This window comes from Topomyia yanbarensis, chromosome 2 (assembly GCF_030247195.1).
Source record: "Topomyia yanbarensis strain Yona2022 chromosome 2, ASM3024719v1, whole genome shotgun sequence".
Classification (NCBI taxonomy): Eukaryota; Metazoa; Arthropoda; class Insecta; order Diptera; family Culicidae; genus Topomyia; species Topomyia yanbarensis.
This window is the reverse complement of record NC_080671.1, coordinates 154,976,811-154,999,219: the sequence shown is the minus strand read 5'-3', so window position 1 is coordinate 154,999,219 and position 22,409 is coordinate 154,976,811. Positions and strand designations below refer to the sequence as shown.

At 37.3% G+C, this 22,409-nt stretch overlaps 1 protein-coding gene across 1 annotated transcript in view; it reads left to right on the top strand.

Annotated features, from left to right (window-relative positions):
• LOC131681816 (uncharacterized) overlaps positions 1 to 22,409 on the top strand; it is a 525,351-nt gene that overhangs the window by 396,422 nt on the left and 106,520 nt on the right. The window lies entirely within an intron of this gene.

Here is a 22,409-nt window from a genome sequence, read left to right as displayed (position 1 = left end):
GAAAAATGTAGAAAAGCGGTCCGAAACCGCCCGCCGAAAGGGAAAGAAATTCACACATCCCCATACCCTACTCACCCGCTCACAGCCACATGAGCTTGAAGAGTGTCGGAAAAACCACAATGAATTTATGTTTCCGAGTTTTTTGCCCGCCGTCTCCGCATACATTGCCACAATTTGTACATTGTTCGAATCACGCTGTTCTGGCTTGGGGCAAAGTGAACGATGTGGTTTTGCGGTCCGATGGAAGGATAGATTTTCCGCATCCGGCAGGTGGAGTAAAAGAATAAAGTTTTCATAGTTGGGGCTTTCCCTAAATCGTATCGTATGGCGCTGGTCGAAAATAGCTAAGGGTTCACAAAATTGGTCGCTCCAAATTTTCAAATCATTCAAACCAAGCGCCTGGGTTAATGCCAATAGTAGTATTAGTAAAAGTTGGCTCCGATTTTTAAATGTTGATTGATCACATCGTGCTTATCGTATTCGTTTTCACATTTGATTTGCATCTGTGTGAATAAATCAAAGATTGGGACCATTAATTTTCGTTTCGTGCGCACCGAGGTTATTCCATATATAGAGCAGTGTCTCGACAAGCATTTTTTTTAAAAACAATTAAATTAGTCTTAGTTACTACAGTAAGTAATGAAACATTTAATTTTATTTCAGACTTTGTTGCTTATTGCCTATGAATGGTCAAACAGAATTCTTTATCACTGACACAATGTCGCGTCAGCTTCCTTTTTAAATGATTTTACCACATAGGGTTAAAGGGTGTAATACGCCCACCGGGGCAAAACGCCCCACTTATATTCCTAGGACCCCAGAATTATTTGAAATCTAAAAATGACTGATTACAGTAACATTTCATGAAATCAACATACTAAGTTAGTTTGACATTTTTAGTAATCCGCAAAACAACAATATACGCAATAGTTTCAAAAGAGCCATTTCGATGTCAGTTCCCCCTATTTTTCTATAAGCATTTCAACCAATTGGGAAAACTTGGATTTGGCACAACTATTTTGAGTAACTTATTAGAATGTATAAAAATTCATATCTAAGTTTTTGAAATGGTTTGAAGCTATGTGTGCTCATCACTAGACAAAACGCCCACCCCCCCCTTAGTTCTGAATGGTGTGCCCCATTATGAAAACAACTGCAAAGCAACTATTGAGCCAAATATGAGCTTTAATCAACAATAATACTGATTTTCTTTAGGTAAATCAAGGTTTTATACAATGTCCACACTAAGCCAGCCAAAAGTTGTTCAGTAATTTCTTTTGATGGTTTGCACAGTAAAATGATATTTTTACGGATGTTTCAGCAATTGGTTTAAAAAATTGCGGAGGAGATTTCATTTTTTAGCGAATTACGGTAGTTTTACGGAAAATTTGGTGAAACCCGTAATATTTTTCACTGAATTTATAATCATTTTTGTTTTTTTCGGTACATAAACATTATCCAGTAAAACACTGACTGGTTATTGATGATGATATAGGAACCCACCATCAGTGCATGGAATACTCCGATGGATGAACATGTTCTTAACAGCACAGATAAAATTAAGTTATCAACCAACCTTCACATTAACACTGTATAAAGGGCCAAAATGGGGCGGTTCCATAAACAGAGTCATTTATGAGCAATCCGAAAGGACAGAGAATCCCCTTCCAACGAAAAGATCCAGTCAATTGCATAACTCAATTTCCAACACTTGTTTAGGCACTACCTGATGGTTTGTGTGAGAAGGGCGCGTCAATCTTATTATCACTTGTCAGATAAGAACGTTCACAGCAACAGCATCATCCGAAAGAAGTATGCGATCAATGGGAGCATTCTTATTTTGTGACTAGAAGCTGGCGACTCACAACATCTAGTCCATGAGTAAAACACTGACTGGTTGTTCGGCAAAAATGAAACAACATTACCTAACCTCGTCAAAAACTCAAAACAAGTACAGCAAACTATCTGTCAAGGCGCCACTTTCAGAGAGAAAAACCTTGATGCGACGTCTTTGCACATTGCAAATAATTAAAATAATATGCCTTACATAAAATTATTTGAATTTTCAACAGATCTAAATGAAAGCAGTAATAGTGAGATTTGCCGGATCGTGTTCGCCAATTTGAAAAACGCGTTTTCGAGAAAAACTCTTTTGAAGGGTTTCCCACATCAAATTGCATCACGAAAAAAAACTGTATAAAATAACCCATTGGGTATTTCCTTTTGGAAATTTGGGCAGAAGTAGTTTAGAGTGTATTGTTTACTCTGTAATTTCAGCATGGCTATCAAGATCGCGGGAGACTATTCTAGAAGTTCAATACTAGCAATTAAGCGGATAAAAAATTAGTCATTTTTTTGCCCACTGCACCAGACGCCCCCCTTAATAGCTATCTTATACATATACATGAGGGGGTACTATAATTATCGCCATATTAGCGAGGTAGTTTAGTTTTTTATAGTATGGCGGTGATACTTCTGGGTATAAGAGTCAGAGAAGGGAGGGTGGACAAAGATGACAGGGGGAAAAATTATGACCTCAATTTCAGGCATCGGGAGATCAAGGGCATACGTTACAGACTCGGAGGGCTTCATCAGGAAAAATCATGTACTGGGACGCCGAGTGGTCCTCCTCGAGTCGGCAATTAATGAGTGAGGGGACGCGGCGTGGTAGATCTTCTGTGCTGGGGCGGTATCCGGACAAAACCTTCGAAACCGAATATCCAACGGTTTGAATATGCCACGCTCTTGTTAGTATTGTTTCGGTTTAGTAAGCGCCAGGTTGTGCCCAAAGAGTTCGTATTTTTTAGCTCTCGTTGTTGTTTTTGTGATTGGGTGTCCAGCTGAGCTTCTTGAAGTTTGATTATACCTACAAATCGGCTAGCACTTCGTCACTGTTGTGCTATCTTATGACAAACGCCATTTTGGGGTAATCTGAGCTAGATATGCAACATTACTAATCTGAAAATTCTCTACAAAATGGCGTTTTCAGAATTTTGAAATTTTGCTTGGTTACTGAGTTATAGCGAAAAAAGTGATGAGAAATTGTCAGTTTTTTGCTTTAAATCACTGTATCGTGGGATTCGCTTAAGTAATGTAGAAGTTTTAGATGTTTTTATATGTAAAAATGTCTGAGGAACACAATGGCATACTAATTTTTAAAATAAAAATACATGTATTGCAAGAAATATGCAGTTTTACTTTTAAATTGGCAATATTTCATGTTTGGCAACACTGTAATTAAAAATTACTATTTTTTCTAGATTGCTTGCTCAATTTCCTTCAAAATGCATCTCATCGATTGTTTCTAGGCCGAATAAAGCCGAAGATATTAATAAAAGTTAATAATTGATGCTTTTTTTCTATGGAAAATTTTCCATGCACAATTATGACACGCCATACAAATTTTGCCATCAATACACACCTACGACACGTGTGAGTGCGATTTTTGTTTACATTTATAGTGAAAACTCGCAACATAGTCAACCGAACTTCATGATATTTGAGAGTTTAATACAGAATAGATTGAAGCATTAATTGTCTTCTTCGAATTGTTTTTACCATTTATAAGTTTCAAGATATTCAATCTCAAACTTTAAAAATCGTTTTTCTCGAAATGTGCTAAATGGCGCTTGTCATAAGATAGCACAACAGCGACGACTTACGCTTTTCTTAAGAAGGTAATACCGTTCCTAGGAAAAAAAATTTATTCAGCCTTTTAAAAATATTTTTCTTTCGCAACCTTGTGTAACGGTTAAATTTGAGTAACTTAATTAAGGGTACTATTTATCTATATGTTTGTACGAGCGATGTATATCTATGTGTTAGTAGGGGTTCTTTAAAAGCAGTTTTTGGCTGTTTCTTCTAAACTGAATTCATATAACATACGTTTGTTCTTGCAAAATTCATTTTGAAAAAAAGAATTATTTCCTTGAAATTTTCGTTTTATCCCAATATTGACATAACTACAAATCAATGCGTTCACGAAAATGACTGCCTGAAACTTTAAAGAATAAATTGAATTAACTTATACTTAGATACATATCGCCCGCTTGAATATATAGATAAATAGACTCATAATCCTATATGTCACTGTGTTAGGTCCGTTAGTTTGTGGATATACCTTATTTAGAACCTATACCTTACGCAAATGATCATTTAATGACATTCCGAGGTGAAAAAATACATTTTAGTTACGTATCCTCCGCCATCGAGTGCGGCATCTCACCCGCAATTTTGATGCGACATCTCTCCCAATTGTAGGGGAGAGATGCCGCACGACGACGTTTTCCTCTGAAATTATTGATGACTGTACTCATGATCAGAATGCCTTCTAAAAGTTCCCAGCTATTCAACCGGTACATGACTTACAAAAAAAAAATTTACGATTTAGAAAAACGAAATTTTAAAATGGTGCTGAAAAATTTTCGACGCTCCGTGATGCAACTGGTCGCACATAATCACTAATAAAATTTTGGTGAGTGAATAATAGGGATTATTTTACATCTTCAGTGTTGTAATTCTTCGAAAGACAATCTCACAATATCATATTACCGCATAAAAGTGACCCCATATACGAGATATAGAGAGTGCGGCATCTGTCTCTCCCGAAATTACCCTACTGTCGATAGCTCGTCGCTGTTGCGCTATCTTATGACAAGCCCCATTTAGCATATTTCGAGAAACACGATTTTTAAAGTTTGAAATTGAATATCTTGAAACTTATAAATGGTATGAACAATCCAAAGAAGACAATTGATGCTTCTATCTATTCTGTATTAATCTCTCAAATATTACAAAGATCGGTTGACTATGTTGCGAGTTTTTACTATGAATGTAATCAAAAGTCGCACTCACACGTGTCATAGGCGTGTATCGATGACAAAATTTGTATGACGTGTCATAATCGTGCATGGAAAATTTTCCATAGGAAAAAATCATCAATTTTTTACTTTTATTTATATATTTGGGTTCATTTGGTCTATTAACAATCGGTGAGATGCATTTTAAAGGAAATGAGTCAGTGAATCTAGAAAAAATAGTTATTTTTGGTTACAGTGTTGCCAAATATGCTATATTTTCAGTTTAAAACATAAACTGTGTTTTTCTCACAACTCTTGTATTTTTCTTTTGAAAATTTTTATACCATTGTGTTCCTCAGACATATTTACACATAAAAAAAATCTAAAACTTCAATATAACTTGAGCAAATCCCTAGATACAGTGATTTGAAGCAAAAAACTTACAATTTCTCATCATGTTTCTCGCTATATCTAAGTAACCAAATTGAATTTCAAAATTCTGAAAACGCCACTTCGTACCCCAAAATGGCGTTTATCATACGATAGCATAACAGCGACGAATAACCAATTGTCCCGGTAGGTCTTATATACGGCTGTCTTCACCGCATACACGTCTGAGCACTCTTTGTCCCACCATGGGTTGTGAGGACGCCCGCGAGAATTCGCGTCTAGCACGCGTTTAGTCTGAGCTTTAATCGCGGTATCGAGAATCAAGCCAGCCAGGATCCCATACTCTTCATCCGGAGGAAGATCTTGTGTGTACTCGATTTTGCGGGATATCGCGGACGCTTTACTCTTCCAATCAATATTTCGGGGAGAGATCTTTGATTGAGTTGCAACTAGTAAATGTCTTGCGATCATAGTAGACGAATACTAAGTTCCGGAAACCTGACTTTATTTATAAGATTGATGAATTTCTGAAATTTGACTAAAAATAACTGTTTAAAAAAAGCTCATAAAACTCCAAGGTAATGCAACAATGCGACAGACCAAGTCTAAGAAATATAATCCACGATTGTATACAATGGATGTCAATTCAGTAACGTATTGAATGTGCACAGGTATGAATTTAGACAAGCCGGTAACCTGAGATTGTTGTGCGTCTAAAAATCAGGTTACATAGAACTCCATATTTTTGAAAGTTACAATTTGTACCACATATGAACACACCATCACCGTGGTCCGGTTGATGCCATTTAAAAACCATATTTTTGTGCAATTATGGGTTATTGAGGCCATTTTATGGTTGTGAAATTTGGCGCGGACCATATTCATAATCTTTGCAATAGTGGTTTTTGAACTCATGCGAATCTACTTGGACAGAGGTAAGTGGCTTTTTAATACATACGCGGAAGTGATATAAGATTAAATTATTCTTAAGATATAAGATTAAATTATTCTTATAAGATTAAATTATCTAAACAAATCTACTCGTTAACCTTCCACAGAGAAAATATGTAAGGTGCTCCAAATAGGTAAACAGTAACTGTGCGATTTAAGGCTCAAATTACTTTCATCGAGCGTTGGAGAAAATCTGTACAGCTTTGCCGCCGGTTTATTTATATAAAAACTTTTCAAAACTCTAAAAGAAGAATATCAGTCGATTCGTTAGATCGTTACGGTTTAAATTATGCAAAAAAGCTGCTGGAAAAATTTTGGACCTAGCTGATATAATGGATAAACCGGCGGCAAAGGTGAACACATTTTTCCAACTCGACGTATCAAGCGTTCAATTATTTTAGACGCTCACCCAAAGTTGTTGGAAATTTCTTTCGTGAAGAAAAGAGGCACGAAACCTAAATTCCTCTTAAGGGCAATTTTAAAAATTTAAATTTAAACCCGCCAATTCAAATAATGGTAGGATATTTACTTGCAGAAGTATGTTGGAATGTATGGTTGAATACAACTGAACAAAACTCAAAGAAGCTATTCACATCTACAAATTTATCTAAAGATCCGATTATATTATTTACTGTTATCTCAATGTGCTGACGATTTCAATGAGGCTAATATTGTATAAACAATAATAAACCAAGCCGGTGCGTCGAATACAGTTCACAGTAATTGATTCTATATAGTCCAATTCAGTAGTAATTTAAAATGCTTCAACGCAAACAGCAAAACATTGGTACCGTCTAATGTTCCTGAGCTTGTGTACCAGTACCGGAAGAAACCTTCTGGCACTAATAATCTCTTTCAAAAATATGAAGAACCGCACCTGAATCCAATGACTACTCACCTAACAGAACGGTACATGTTATTCCTGCCGGAAAACTACGAAAGAAAAAAATGCGAATATCCAATAGTTGGAAACTGCAATTTTGTTCGAAACCATCAGCACCCCATTCTGTGGATCTGACTAAAACTTGATAAAATACTTGAAATTTCTTAACCGGATTGAGGTTTTTGTTATTATATCTCGTTCACTCAACTCTAACTTTTGCCTAACCGACCGGCCAAATGCATGCGATAGAGAGCAAAGATAGAGACCAACACAGCAACGGCCCAGCAGCTGCTTGATGGTTGAGCTTAAGTAAAAGCTTGTTTTATGCTTGTACCGATGTTTTCCGGATCACTACGGCAAGCTCATCCCGACCACCCGAGGGCATTAGAGCTCCGAGTTGATTTTATAATTGCTTTATGATACTCATTTCACATTGTCTTTTAATGCTGGCTCATTCCACAAGCTGTTGGCGTGGGTTTTTGTACCATCCATAGGGTCGCCTTCTTGAACAGGCAAAACGGATGAACCAGTTTCCCCCGACGGGTTGGATACTTGGGCTTTTGATGACGGTCTGTGATGATGTTAGCCCAGAGCAGCTTTGTACGAAGTGATACATGATGTTTAACTTTTTTGATGTACTTACCCAGTTCTGTACGTCACATTCCAGTGCGACGAGTGGGAACGTTTGGTTGGAGAATGTTTAATTTAACATTCTACGGAGACGCTGGGTAATTTATTTATGAGTCTAATAAATTTGTCATGTAGTAATTTTTAGTTTCGTCTTGTGGTAGCCTTGTGGACAAATCAATAAACTCAATAAATGACCTGAATTGACAATTTTCACGCTGGTGTACATACTGGATTACTATCAACCTTGGTAAATTCGCTCAAGTAATAGCATGGCAGTAAAAGCAGAAAGTTTTCTAATTACAGCCACTGCCCTCCAAAACCGACAGTATGAAATTAATAAGACTAGTTGCAATGATTCCTTAGCGCAGCCAAGTTCTGCAACACATTACTTGAGATTGCAACACGACACTTCTTAGTGGAGTGGCTTGTTGTGCAATATAACGAGAAACTTTCCCGGCAAAACCACTGACAACTTCTTCTCGGAATTTTCCGCCGAACGTCGACAGCAACTGAAAGCTGAGATGATTCTTATAACTGTAAACCAGAGAAAATACGCGTGAAGCACTCCGAGTTGGACTAACGAGTAGTGAAAAGTTTTGAGTTGAACCGAACTTGCAAAGGGCTTGCTTTGGCTAGGTAGTTAAAAATTGCCAGTGTTTCGAAGACAATTTGCTCAAAACTGGAACTGTGTTGGGTAACGGTGGTTTAAATGTTTAACATAGGCAATAACCTGTTGCTGGTTTGTTGTTAATTGGGGAATCTAGTGAATTATTACTTTGTCTTTTTGATTTTTTAGACTTCCAATCTAATGATTTGAAACTTCTGGAAAAAGAAATTTTGATACATTATTTCTGTGTTCAATATGTAAATGGAAGAATTTTGAAAGAATTTAATGTGCGGTAATATTCGAACTCTTTTATCCAAATGATTAAGGACTTCTGGTATCAATAATTTCAGCCTCAGTGGAGTAATGGCATAAAAAATTCGGCATTAAAAATACGCATAATATTTACATGCACAAAATCGTATACGTACAAAACATATTGTAGACTGCACGCTCCACAATGCCTTGATACACATCGGAAGCTTATGACTGTGCAAAATGCTAAATTCGGACACTAGCTTCACGAATGATGATTTATCCACCTATTTCATCAAGTTTTGTTCTACTAACAATTTATTTTACGTTATTAAAACATCTAGAAGTTTATAATTTGAAATTATATTGGATTCATATTGGCTTCTATGATGTACCGATTGTACTGTACTGAGTCACAAAACTTCAACATACTACTGAGTGCAATTACAAAATATTCTACGTTCTTCAAATCATTGTTAAGTTCAGATTTTGAGATTTTGTTTTCGAGAGTTGTCCTACTGGAGCTGTAGAGCTAAGTTCTCGGAAGGGCTCCCCGTCAGAATCACATACTACAATTTGCAGACGAGACAGGCAATGTCGCCCAATAAAACACTGCATTAGGCCAATTGTAGCGGGCGGTGATTCTGAATGTGATATTCATTGTACGGTTCAGGTATGTGCGGGTGCAGGGACTCGCGATTGCGTGTATCATCGCGAAGGGCTCGAACACTTGTACGTTAACGTGCTCGATCGCGTGAGCGTTTGTATGTCGCGTGTGCTAACGTGTATGTAACTTCGCGTGTATAAATTCTATTTCATAACCATGTGCCTTTCGCACATTCGCGTGTGTTCTAGAATGATCGCGCGCGGGCCGTGAATCTGATACTTAATTTTTTTGTGTACGGTTCAGATTCCAGAAGAAAGTGGGTTCTTCCATATCATTAGAGTTCCCAATCATGTCGCCGTAGAACGCGTGGTCTAGGGGATATGAGCTTTATTTTTTTTTATTGATCCAACTGAATGTAAGGACCTAAATTGCTAGAATGAAGGCTAAAGATTTCCAAACGTGACCGATTCATGATCGCGCGCGTTTGTGGGTTCGCGTTTGAGACCGCGTTTGTAACTTCGTAAGTACTAAAACGTTTACACAATTGCCGGAGTGTTATCAAGTTTACGCGATCGCGGGCATAGATGTACGTAGATGATCGCGAAGGGCTTAAGCGTTCATATGTTGACGTGTTTGTCGCGTGTGCTCGCGTGTATGTGACTTCGCGTGTATAAATTCGATTTTGAAACCCTGCGGCCATTCATATATTCGCGGACCGTCATTCTGATCTTTAGTTTTCGGTGTACGGATCACATTCTGACAGGGAGATAGTTACCCCATATCACTAGAGTTTCCGGTCATGTCGCCATGGAACATTTTGTCTAGTGGATATGCGAGTTATTTTTAAATTTTATTATTTTTTTTTAATAATTAACAAGGACCTATATTGTTGGTACCGAGGATAGAGACTTCCGGACGATCCCGCTTCATGATGGCGCGAGCGCGGGAGTTTGTAGGTTGACGCTTGAGATCGCGTTGGTAAGTTTATGAGTGCTGAGATTTTCACTTTATCACCGGGGTGTAATCATGTTTGCGAGTTCGTGGGCGTAGGTTGCTTGGAAAATCGCGAGGGGCTCTAACGTTTGTGCGCTAACGTGATTTTATAACGTGTGTTCTTGAATGGTCGCGCGAACCGTGAGTCTGATATTAAATTTTCGGTGCGCGGTTAGAATTCTGGCAGAGAGTGGGATCGTTTATATCGGTAGGGTTCCCGGTCATGTTGCCATGAGACGTGTTGTCTAATAGGTATGAGCGTATTTTCTTAATTGGTCCAGCTGAAGGCATGGACCTAGGCTTCTAGGATCAAGGTTAGACTTCCGGACGTGATCGATTCGCAATCGCGTGCGCGAGGGCATTTTTGTAGGTTCCCGCTTGATACCGCGTTTGAGAATGTGTGAGTGTTAAGACGTTCACTATCACCATCTTTGCTGACCCAGCTGAAGGCGGGTGTAGAATGGCAGTATAGGACTCAAAAAGAAGAAATAAAGGACAACATATGAGAGACGTAATAGATTAGATAGGTACAGGATATAGCTGAATTCATGATCATCACATGAAAGACATACATTAGTACTTCAAAATCTACCAATACGTGAATAGCCCACCACCACACATAGCACATCCTTTCTCAATTATCTATTTGTTACTGGTTGTTTGTCGGCTATGAGAGGGTAAATAGAGGAAAGGTATAGAACAGAAGAAAGGCTCATATCAGCCCTCCCGGCCTCCTCGATACACCACTATCGAGGCGTATTGTAATCAACATCTTGAAGCGGATTTCTTGAAAAATGCCTAAAACTATGTAAATAATATGTTAATACAAATATGCATGATGTTAAAATAAAACATGTGTAATATTCTACTTGCAGTTTGTTGTTCGTTCCTACTTATCTGATTCAATTGAGTATGAAAGTACATCTCAATTTTTCTAAAACCTGGCGACGTCTGATGGCAGCGAATAGTCATTGTTGACCTCAATGTTGCCCTTTTATGTTAAATTAACTCGGAGAAGTCATCAGAGGAATATGACGCATGAGACCGAAAGTAAATAAAATAAAATGAAATAAAGCGTAGAGTTAGTACTGTTATTGAATATTAATTGAACCACACACATGTACCATGCAATTAAACTACTTGGAATCGTCTAAATGCCAGAAAATGTTATATATGTACCATTAACGACAATTGCATTCCGTTAGAAGTTTCTCATGCTATGCTGGACGGGAATGGATGATTGACGTGCGTCGGAAAATTAATCGTACCTTCATTTATCCAATCCGAATGAATCGAATCAAATGCACGAATTGAACACCAGTAAAAAGTGACCAACGAATCCCAAGAAGGATCACCCACTAGTCCATCATATAAGCCAGTTCTGCATCCATTCCCTGGTCCATATGTCACAAATACTCAGACGCCCACATACACAGATAGACACACGACTAGCACACAATTGTACACTAGTACCAAAGACTACAATTATTACAACACAACACAACTAATAGGGTTCTACTGTTATTTTTTTAATGCGACTGTGCACGTTGACGAGGTCGACCGATAAATCGACACACAATGACTTCCACTGCGAGCCGTGCCCACAAAGACTGCCGTTAAGCTGTTGAACAACATCTGCAAACACAGCCCACAGAAAAAGTCAATCCACGGCGACCCGCCAATCGGCCACGCCAGTGTGCACAGGCTCTTAGTTGACTGTTAGTTTGGGCTGGTGCAGAATAAGCATAAGCATAAGCATAAGCATAAGAGATCGCCCGTAGTTGCTACTTCGTTATTGACCAGAACCAAATTAGGTTGCAAAATGTTCATTGGAACAACATGCTTGGGAATAACATAATGAGCCACATTGTACAATCTATTCTGATCCCTGCATGCTGATCAATACCGACGCCGGCCACGTCCGAATGCAGATCTTCTGGAAAAGGAAGGAATGTTAGTCCGATACATGTTGCTACTAGAGACCGAGGAATCCTCTGCATCTCCACATGTATCACGGGAAGGGGAGAGTTGTTAGTAAATGTGCCAATAGCGTTATCATGTAATAATTGCTCTGGGCAGCCGGCTGCCGAGAATTTGGGAAATTTATCATTTGTTGTATTAATACGATTAGCAAAATAAGCAACTTGAACTCCGGATAGCCGGCTATAAGGAGCACTGCATATATTTTTTAATAATATTCAATCACGCGACGAATTTTTTCGTGGTTTCTGTCGTGTCGGTGCTGATTTTACCCGACGATCGCTTGAATAAAATGAGGAATCTTATACAGAAGGTTCATCAGACTCTTCCATAGGTGTCGCGGAGTTGGTGGTTTGGAAGGAAATAGGGTCTAAGATTCGCTCCAAGCAAGCGATGCGACCTGTGAAGCATAGTTTATTAGTTAGTAGTTCAGTTAGTTTTCGAGAACACGATCGCTCGAAAAATAAGATCTTGTTTAGTTTTTTGTTCTTTTTAAAATCTGAGTAGCCGGCTACCGAGAGTATCCTATGTTTTCTAAACAAAAGCAATTTCAACTCCACACAGCCGATCGTGGGAGTATTGCCTAGAAAAACTAATCTTATCTGCGTAATGGGCCGGATAACTATTAAATTGCGACATAATTTAGACTAATTTCACTATTCCTTCTCTACGATATATTTTTCGGGTTGCAAACTACCGAGTGATAACACGTTATACAGTCAAAGAGTTATGATAGCTCTAGATGTTATAAATCAACGAAAGTATTTCCTATTTCTAATATCGGATTGTTTGTGAAATACACGTATACGAACGATTATATCGAACATTGAAGAGAAATACAGAGGATCGTTAACCCGATGGACGGGCTTGTTACCAATAACGGAACCTTAACGATGCCTGTCTTAATTGAAGAAAAAATGGGGTTGAGGTTTGCTTCACTTAACATAAACGGGTGTCGCCTTTTAGAGAAGCGCGATGCATTAGATGCGTATTTACTGTCTCGCCGCATCCATGTGGCGGCGTTACAAGAAGTGAATCTGGAATGCCAACAGGTGGTTACTTCAAGTTTCAGATGGTTTATGGGTGGTCAGGGAGCAGGAAGAAAGCGAGGTCTTGCTATATTGGTACGACACGGTACGCCTATATCAGTAGCTAAGAACAGTAGTAAGGGACCAAACATACAAAAGTTCGACATTACGTATGAGGTATCCGGTTAGTTCTCATCTATTTACTGTTAGTTTGGGCTGGTGCAGAATATGAAAAAACACAAAACATGAAAAAGGCCCATAAGCCCTCTCGGTCTCCTCGATGCACCACTATCGAGGCGTAATGCAATGGCCATCTTAAAGCAGGTGTCTGCTCCAATATGCTTGAAGATGTTTGCGATACCGTCAAACCCGTCAACCTAGGAGAGGGAAGTTCAGATTTTGAGATTTTATACCTAAAATAAGTCTTGTTCGATGTCCTACATAGTGTCAAAACACGAACTGCTAGATGTTCTAGGAAGGAACACAAATTAAAAGCTTTACAAATTATTGATTTTATAATACTTGACGTATGTAGTATCACATATTTCTACGGATTCGTATAGTTTGTATTAACATTGTACAAAACCCAATTGAGCAGCTAGTGTTTCAAAATACGAATTTTATAACGTGTGCGGGTTTAATTTACAACGAATTTTGTATCATAAGAGTGTTATTTTATGTAATACACTTATAAATATTACACGCAGTATTGCATACCAATCATTCGATGACTTATAATTTCATTGAGCCTGAAATTATTGATATCAGAAGTCTTTAATCATTTGGATAAACGAGTTCGAATATTACCCCACATTAAATTATTTCAAAACTCCATTCACTTGTTTAACAGAATTCTGACAGAAAGTCCCTTGTATATTATTAAACAAGCCCTAGAAAAAATTGGATTTAAGATGGTTCAATAAGTTGACCCAGAGAAACACAAAAATTTAAAATTACAAAAAATTTAATGACTTTCGCAATTTTCATCGGATTCAAACTAGCAAGTGCTTTATTTCATTGGTTATTAGCAGGCTTTAATTTCCCATAAAAATATAATTGTTAGGATTGCTTTATCTTGCCGAAAATATTGATCATAACTCATTTTTCTTTAAAAAATGACGAAAAATTAAGAAAAAGCTCAATAGATTCGTAAATGACGTCAGAACCAGTAGTCTCACTGAAACAAAATGTTCTAAGTACCGAAAGTGTATTCAATTACCTTTAATTCAACATAATAATATTTCTTATCAATGCACTACAACCGAAGATATTTGGATTTTACTGAATGTACTTTTAATTTTAAAGGTAAAATTCATTTTTTCACTATAACTCGAAAACTGTTCTACTGTAAAATTTTTGGACTTCATTTTCGGATTCAGCACGAAATTTTACATTAGAAATGGTGTTCGAATATTGAAGTTCAGATTTTTATTTTTATTTTTGTAAACTAGTGTTATCCCTCAACGATCTCTGCACCCGCATCAAGTATGGACAATTGCTCTACGCTGATGAACTGAAAATCTTTCGCTCAATTGCTTCGGGACTCGATTCAGCTGTGCCTCAAGAAGATACAGTCAATATTAACCGTTATGTGTCCGACGCGGTACCCGGGTACCTTTTTAGGTTTCAATTAATGAAATTCTCATGTTTTATCCATAGCTGGAAATTGAAACTTTGTGACATCTTAGAACTTCACTAAGTTAAGCTTTTGGGTTAATAATATTGTTGATATAGTAAGAGGGGGAGTGAGGAGGGGTTCGTGAATGTTTTTACTACATAACAGGCCGACGTGGGTACCCGGGCACCCACAAAACTGAAATGCCAAGGCAAGGTAATTTTTAATCGATTTTGATACTTTTAAGTGTTTTGGATTCAAGAACTCATCCACTTTTAGACTTGGTGAAAATGAATATAGTTACTTGATGCGGTTCCCGGGAATCCGGATTTCCGGAAGCATGTTCCAGTGCTAGGATATTATTTATGAATTCAATGAAATACTAGCAATATGGGTGTCAAAATTCTAGGAATTGCATCAGTAGGCTATATCTCGTGGTTTTAGAACCATTTGGTGATTTGACCCCGGTACGGACATTTCGGAGCAGGTTCCCGTGAGGCCCCGAGTGGCCATTCTATTCCAATTCCACTTTTCAAATTACCATAGGGTCCATTAACAATAAATAACAGACTTCCGAGACAATTTGAAGAGTTTTGATACTCATATTGCTAGGACATTATTAAAATTTACAAATCAGAGTCAAAAAGTGGACGAGTTTCTGAATCCAAAATATCTAAAAGTGTCCAAATCGGTTAAAGCAAACTATAGTTATGAGCATTTCAATTTGGCCGTTGAAGGTGTTTTTTTGTTGGACACATAACTGTTAAAGAGTGGTACTCGCTAAATGGAATGCAGATCAACGTCGATTATGTACGGTGGTTTCGGGCGCTCGACAACTCTAAGGCGCTGCAAATTTACCCTTCAAGCGTGTGTAATTGAAAGCGTGGAATCTATCCGTGACCTGTGAGTGTTATTTGACAGAAAACTTCGCTTCGCCGACCACATCCCTGCGACAACGGCTGGAGCCTTCTCTACCTTGCTAATTAAACGCCGTAACAACAGTTGACAAATAAATTGTTTTTATTGACTAACGATAAGCTCTATGACAGCACATTATCTTTAGCTTTATGAAAATTCTTTGCAGTGTTGGGGGAAAGTTATGCGTGATTCATATTTTAGTCATGACTTTATTGTTTGTATTTAAAACTACATTATATTTTTGATCCTTACAATGTAGTGAATATTTACGCTAATGTCTCAAAATACCTTAAATTGAATTTTGAACACGCTTGGGGAAGTTGTTGGCAAGGAGGGGTCAGACAGGGGAGCATTTAATACATCTAAGCTGGTACTTTTCGTATTGCTTGAAAGATAGATTAACTTCTGTAAAAAGAGTATACAATTATACATCCTGGATTCATCACTCCGACAGAATAATGAACGCTACTGATAAAGTCTTTAGCCCCTTACTACACTTGGCTATGTACGATAACATATCCTAGAGTTTTAGCTCCCTCGACTATGTACAGAGAACAATAAAACTGGTTACGCAACTGCATTACTGCAGGGTTGTTCCATATCAGATGACAAAAAGCTCCGTAATCGGATTCACAAAGATCTTACGAATAATACTCAGCTCGCGGAAAGTAGCCTGCGCCAAATTTTGTTCGGAATATCCGGTCAATCCCCTGTATTCAAATCTGACAGAAATGTTTTTGTTTGATCGCAAGTTAGCAAGCTACGCCAATGAATAATCCCATCGCACTTAATTTGATCTCCGACAATAATTTCAGAGTCAAAGAACAGCAACTGACGAGTTTCGGTTGTAATCCTCCATTGCGCGAAAAGCACTATTGATGTTTTATTTGAATTAACTGATAGTCTACCATGAATACGTTATTGCTCAATCGCTAATAACACCCAAGGCTTGCTGAATCAAATGAAACAGTTTGCTATTACCGGTCATTATTATATGATAAATATCAGGGAACCTATATGTCTGAAAACTTAGTTTCCCTAATCTTTATTTGTCTTAGCGATGGGCACAACTGTCGGTTGCTAAGCATTGTGTGTAATCAGTTCGTGATTTGTAAAGGGAAAACGAAGGAAACGTTGTCAAAAGCACCCTACATGTCAAGAAAAGCTAGTAATGTTGAGGGCTTTCGCAAAAAAGTTTTTTTTAATATTTAATAAATAACATTGTGTAACAAAATTAAATGTTTCACTAATTTGAGAAGGAAGGAGGTGAGACAGATCGGTGTAAAGTATTTTATCTCCACATTGGAAGCGTGGCCTGTAACAAAATTACAAGTAAGAACCATTTTCAAGATATACTGAAAGTGCTCATATCATTTTTAAAGTAGAACAGGAATGATTCCATTTCCCCGGAGGCTTATATGAAGCAAAATTTTTAAGCGCCCATTTGATCGATTCGGTTACAATAAATCAAACAGAACTACCTGAAAAGAACGTAAGGGAAGTGGTCGGTGAAGGCTCTGTAGAGCATTCAAAGTGTGTGTGTATATATAAGACAGTTGAACGCTTTATTTCCGTCAGACAAGTTTTTGCCTTTAGCAATTCTAATTATACAATTATAAATGTATTATGATTTCGAAAGTAACTTATTTAATCTAGTAACCTCGTTGAAACTTGGAACATTTGTGTAAAGGTTTTGCCAACCACTTCGAAAGGCCATTCTGCAAGCTTTGCGAGTCGACATAAATGCTTATGACCCATCGTCTGCACTGCTCAGCTCTTCTACATATCTTCTGAACTTTGTAAGTAGGGGTTTGCCCACTACTCGGTTTCTTGTTTGCTTGGCGGACCCTTTACAGGGTGGCATAGCTGTTTCCACCGGAATTTCGGATTTTCGTATGTAAATAAAACAAAAAAGGGAAAAAAACAAATAAACTAAATTCTACCGTATTTATTTACTCTGATCTCCCCTGTTCTGCACACTTCGATGCAGCTGCTGCTGGTGGCGGGAATCGCTTGCTGTTTCTTACCGCTTCCGACCGGCCGGGATTTCCAACGACCGCGTTCACTCTGCTGCGAATGCTGGTTGTAGTTGGCTGCTGCGACAGCGGTCCTTTGCACTTAGCCAGGGAGGTGAGCGTGTTGGAACCTCTCTAGCGACAGTGGCGAACTATCGCCGGATCGTCTACTTGCCGTAAACGATCCCGGAAGCACCGCAGTAAACTTCCCAGATGGAACCTTTATCCGCCCTGCTTCGTTTTCCTTGGCAAATAACTGTGGAGCAGATCTTGGCTCGTTTGACTGATCCTACACAGTGAGAACGGACGATGCTTCGGATCTTTGATAACTAGCCGGGGACGCGAGGGGCTCCTTCGCAATTAGCGTTCCACTACGGCGATTCTACACCACACTTGTAACCGGATCACGGGCCGGCACTTTCGACGGGCTTAATTGGCCGTCTCACACGCGTACTTCACACTCGGTTAACACCCACCCCTCCTTGTTGCATCGCTGTCATCAATGAGCAGCATAGCCAGCGCACACGTATTTTTTGCAAGAGGAAAGAGGTGACCTATCTAATCCCTATGTTACTAATTCACAAAACTGAAACAAAAATTATCTAACCTATCTGCACGAACAAAACCGTTCGCAAACGCTAAAATGAACAAAAATTTACAACTAAATTTTACATAAACAAATACACTCTACGGAGTGTATACAAAAAAGTGTATATTTCCACCCAGTGCTAAATTGTTACCCAGACGGGTTACAACTTTAGCAACTTTTTCATTTCACCAAGGGAAGCGGACAAGCCTCTTGATATGCCGATATCGGTTTTATTTACGACCTCGTCCAACTCATTTGAAGATTTAATCGTTGAAAAATACCAATAAAACCTAGTCGTTCAGCCCGCTTTGTAGACATGTACGTAGCCAGAGGGGGGCTAGGGGGCTAAAGCCCTCCCCGAAATTTTTCAAAAATAAATTTAAGAAGCAACATGTTTTTCGGTAACTCGTAAAAAATTGTATCTTGTTTTGTTCAACAGATTAGTGAGGAAGATTGCTATTTCGAGCCACCGAAGACATCGGTCACGATATCTACTGAGTATGCCGAGTCTGATAACACACTTCCTTTTATATTGTGTGACTCGTCGGAAGAACAAAAGAAACTGTTACTTTAATTCTTGCTGGGGTGATCCGTCGGATGATTGAATCGCAGAAGCAAGAAGTGGTGCTCCAGCCAAACGTGGAGGCTATTGACTTCCGGAATTTTTGCATAACCGAATTTCCTGATGGGAAATATTTGCTGAAGGTGAAAATAGAGGTTATGCTTACGAACTGCGCTTTTAACGAGTTCTACCTTGTCAGGCATTCAGTACTTATGTTATTCAACAAATTAGCCCAGGCGAAACCAGTAATTTTGCAACTTGTAACACGTGGTTGATTCTCATATATATGGATGATGAGAAAATCAATGCTCGGCTACACGATCTGATACCACTTACTTGAACCGCGGGCGAACGACCAGGAGGTTAAAGCCCCAATAAACAAACTTAACTTATTTGAACCGTGGCCATTAAAAGATTCCTGTCACATTTAAAAAAAATGGAATCTATTATAAAGGACACATCTAGGAATTAGACGGGCAGGGTCAGCTAGGATTTCGTCCTACCTGACCCTGCACGTACAAAACGCAATGCGATAGTATCGTTATACACGTTACATCTTTGCACATCCATAGTCTCCATTACGACTACCTGAAAAACAAACAGTTGCCAAATTTAAGGCTGCTGTTCATATAATATTGACGGCAAAAACTGCGTCTAGTATCTCAAAATTAACAGTCAGCATCATCATTGAGGAAGTCGACACTGGTGGCCCGTAAGGGGACAAAACAAAAATGAAATCAGATATTCGCGAACATGGACATGGCAGTTACCACAATAATAATACGGATGTGTACAAGATAGATATGAACGACCACCAAGACGCGGTTGGTTACGAAAAATATTTCTCAGTCAGTAAACAGGTCAATCGCACGAGATCTCTTGGACAACCATTAGCGTTTTATCATTTTCATTGTTTACATCGTGGAAATATATTAAATACTCAAGGCTTCATTTAGCTAATGCATTGAACCGACTCAAATAAACGAATTATATAATAAAAATTTAGAAGTTTCATGGAAAACTGAGTACAAAAACTGTCCCAAAATTAACATTTATCGCTAGTGATGGCATCTAACAAAACTCATTTTATGCTAGATATTGGTCTGAATAAAGAAAGTTAGTTAAATCATACGCAAATTGGATTTTTGTAATAGAATAGAGCACTGTACGCTTAATATAAACGTCAGGGATCTCACTCAAGCGTGCTAAACAAAAACATTTCAATTAGTTGATGACATAGTTGTAGGCGAGACGACAGTTTTTTTTATTTTCGCATCATTTAATGCAATAGTATTTTTATTGACACTCAATTTCATTTTATGTGGGGAATGCGGGCCGTATTGAAACACTGTTAGTCTGGAAAATCGAACAAAAAGCAAGAAAAACGTGATAAAGTAAACAAGCCAAAAAGTGGTAAACCAGCGGTTTTGTGAGGTGTTCATCAACCCACGAATCGTATATTACTAATTTTGTTGATATACAGAAACGTACACAGTAGCGGTAGGAATAACTGACGTGATTTTACACTTACTTTCCTTCGGATGTCAATTGATCAATTGATGCTAAACCACATATTAGTGAATCAACCATAATAAACTAAATGTTGCAACCACCTGCAGCATTTTAGTCGCTTTCGATGGTTTCTAATTAACGCCTATGTAAATTTGAAAACGACGTGTTGATAGATTGATCAGACATCACTAGGTTATCACGGAGAGCGACTAAAATGTTGTAACTGGTCTATAAGTCAATAAAGTGGGATTATTCTTTCGATTTCATGTGTTCATTATATTACAGTCTTTCGTTTTATTTTTGGTCTTTATGGAATAAGATGATAAGACATCACGGAGAAAAAAAGCAAAAAGGAATCAATAAATTGAATTCGAGGGGAAGTGAGTGCGGTGTATTCCCTTCTATGTGTCGAAATTAAGAGATGCTGAAATTATTGAGCTTGTTCACATTTATAGTTTCTAGTTATGTTGTCAGCAATGAAGCATTTAGTAAAATTTTACGTCAGTTTTACAACCAAAATTTCAATTCCTTCCAAAATGTTTTCTTACATTCTTTAGCTAAAAATAATTGACACGTATTTTTTGGTTTGGCTAAATATTATATTTCTTTTGAAGTTATTCGCTTTTGAAGTCTATAAAATTGAACATTTTTCAATCACTGATAACTCGGAAACGACTCGATATATGGAAAAAATATTAAATAAAAAAGTTGCGTTTTCAAATAAGCTTACCAAAAAAAATCACAATTTTTTGTTATATAACTTATGAAATTTGCAATTACTTGAAACAAATTGAATTTTTTTAAGGTTGGACCAAATTTTTTATTTATTATTTTCTTTAAGTATTAAAAATCATGTTAAAAAGATTGTGTAAAAATTTGGCAGTTGAATTCTTTGCGAGATATTACAATTATAAACATAAAACAAGGCAATTGTACAATAAACGCCCAGTGAAAGGCCTGTTATAACTGAAATATCTCGTAAAACACTTCGAGTTCCATTCTGAAATTTTCACATAATCTTCTTAATATAGTTATGTAATCAAAATAAATTTGATTTCGGAAGACTTTAAAAAAATATTTGTTTTTAACATTAGAATACCCCCAAAAAAGTCTTAAATTTGCAGAATGCGAGTCATTTTACGATTTACAACTATAATTTTAGTTCCCTCCAATTTTGTTGCATTCTTTAGCTGAAAATTATAGACACGATTTTATTTACTTTGGCTGAATTTGATATTTTTTTCAAGTTATGAGTTTTTGAACTTTATAAAATACTAGCTAATACCCATCGCGCGTTTATGCGACTTTCAACGAAATAGGAGGAAAGCACAATTTGTTCCGAAGCGCCGTCTTGTAGGCAGATAATCCCCACCAATAGCACACAAACACGCTCCATAACAAATTCCTACTATGCATAAATTTTTATGGCAATTGGTTAAGCCGTTTGGAAGTCCATAAATCATATACATACAAATAGGGACTTTTAATAATATAGTGATTTTTTAAAGTTTTATAAATTTAATAGAATTGGACATTTTTCATTCCCTGATAACTGAGAAACTATTAGATTTCTGAGAAAAAGCATTAAATAATAAAAGCTGCGTTTTCGGAAGATCTCGGCGGATTTTTTTTTAATATATGTTTTTGTTAAATAATTTATGTATTATGCAAATATTAGTAACAAATAATTTTTTTTCAGGGTAGAGCCAAAAAAATATTTTTAGCTTCTTCAAATAATTTATAATTATATCGAGAAGATTGTGTACAAATTTCAGAAAGAAATTCGAAGTATTTTACTAGATATTTCAATTACAATAGGCCTATCACTAGGCGTTTGGTGTAAAATTGCCTTGTTTTAAGTTTATAATTGTAATATCTCACAAAGTATTTTGATATCCACTCCCAAATTTTTGCACAATCACTTTAACATGATTCTTAATATTTAAAGAAAATAATAAGCAAAAAAATTGGTCCAACTTTAAAAAATTCAATTTTTCTCAAACAATTGCAAATTTCATAAGTTATATAAGAATAAGAAATTGTAATTTTTTTCAGTAAGCTCATTGAGTACACAACTT